Consider the following 2,274-nt stretch of genomic DNA (forward strand, 5'->3'; position numbering starts at 1 on the left):
ATTATGCTCGATCAATCCATTTTTCAGTTTAATTATTTTTAAAATGTGTGAAATTATTTGCCTGAGGACAAACAAATGCACCGTTGAACAATCTTGGTTCACGTAAAATAAAAGTTTTCTTCATTCAAATCTTTTTATTTATTCCATTTTTTAAATTTTACTACAGTTTAATGTCTCAAACATTTAAGCATACCTAAGTTGTGCCGCACCTTTAGAAGGTGTTTTAAGCAAAGTGGCAGGGACAAAGAATAAAATATTTTCAATACAAACATCACCCCTTCAATGACAAACTTGCTAAACCTTTTCTCAGATTTCACCAGAGACTGAAATTTGCTGAATTTGACTGAGAGCATTACGTTACATTTGCATTACATTTGTTAATCAATTATTTTTTCAAATTATTTTTCAAGCATCTTATGCTTTAATATGCCATTGCAATGATCTTAAAACTCACCGTCAACATTAATTAACCTTTATTCTATAAAGTCTTCAATTTGATTAAAAAATTCACCCTTAGAACTTAGCGTTTTTTTAATCTGCATGAAGAAATATCATAGAAAGAAAAAACCTAACATTCAATTTTGCAAAATAACTCTGATAATGTTTTTAAAAAATGTAAATAATAAAATAAGATTATATAAATAAAATTGAACAAATATTTTAGTCAAAAACAATTAAAAGAAAGGTTAATAAAATCTGAGTTCAAAATTCAAATTTTGAAATAGGTCACACCACTAGACGGCCTTTAATAAGTGCAGCAGCATGTTTTAACTTTTTTATTACTTTTACGTTTTATTTAGTATCACAGTTAATTAATTTTCATTTTTAATAAGGACATGGTAAATTTTTAGTTTTCGCCCATTTCCTATCATATTTATGTTAGGGTAATAATGATAATATATAATATGTTATGTCAAGCTGTGTTAAGTTTTGTTATGCTTATTATGTTATGTCATGTTATGTTATAAATAAACATAAATAAATAATGGGCTTAAACGTAAGTTATATATGCTCATATCAAAATAGCATTAAAACACAACAAAAAGCAATCAAACAGCAATGTCAATTTTATGATCATAAAAAATTCTTTGTTGGCCATAATTAAGTCAAAATTCTTCTTGAAGTTATGTTATGCTATGTTATATTGCTATGTTATGTTATTAAACATTCCCCTAGTATGCGAAAGTGCGGAAATTTAAATTAAAGCATTCATGAACAGTTTCGACTGCTTTCTCTTATTTCAAACTGTTATGGCAAATTTTATTATTTGCCAAGTGAATAAATTGTTCATAATGCTAAAAAAAACTCATCTGTTTTGTTAAGAAGATACTTCAGAACATAAAAAAATATATTAGATTTAAAACATAATAAAATTAAAAAAAGCAGTAAAAACAGGAAAAAATAATTAAATTACAAATTAAAATATGAGAACGTTCGGGTGAATAAAAAAAGGAGAGAATTAATAAAACTAAAAGCATAACTAAAAGTTAAATTTTATTTAACTTTCAAACTCGATAGATCAAGATCAAATATCATTTAAATAGTAAACAAAATATATCAAAGTAAATATTTAATATTAAGTTAAGTATAATAAATATAAAATATAAATATAGGAAATATAAAGTAGTTATAATATTTTTTTCTAATTAAAAAAAGTTGGGTGATTTTAAATAGAAAGATAATTTATAAAAAGTAAGAATATAATTTGCCCAACTCCAAGTTTTACTTTCAATTAAATATCTATCTACCATTTTAACAATGACACTTTTATAAAAAACAAAAGCAAAAATTATGCAAGAAATGAAAATACAACACCAAAACCAGACGCACCACGATTACAAATTTCAAAAACACAATGAGGGTTAAATTTGATATTCCAACCCAAAAAAAGCTGACAATCGACTAAAACAAAAGTTGGCTCCCAGTTAATTTAGAACGGTTTAATTCAGTGTATAATTTGCGTGTTCCATGCCGCCAAACGTTCTTGGATTCAAATACATTGGTCACCCTCGTTCAATATAAACCTTTCCATGCAAACTTTTACCATGCAATTACAACATAGCCAACATTACCTTTATAACTAACATCGCCTACATGTTTGCCACCATCAACCCCAACATCATCAACATAATCAATACCATCTACATCATCACATTACCAGCCTCACAACCGTAACCGATATAACCAGTGACTTACAAATACTCAATATTTTTACAATATTTTTCGATCTCCTATACAGCTCACAGCTTTTGTACAATAAATTGCATTATAGAC

The sequence above is a fragment of the Helobdella robusta genome (genome assembly GCF_000326865.2).
Source record: "Helobdella robusta unplaced genomic scaffold HELROscaffold_35, whole genome shotgun sequence".
Classification (NCBI taxonomy): Eukaryota; Metazoa; Annelida; class Clitellata; order Rhynchobdellida; family Glossiphoniidae; genus Helobdella; species Helobdella robusta.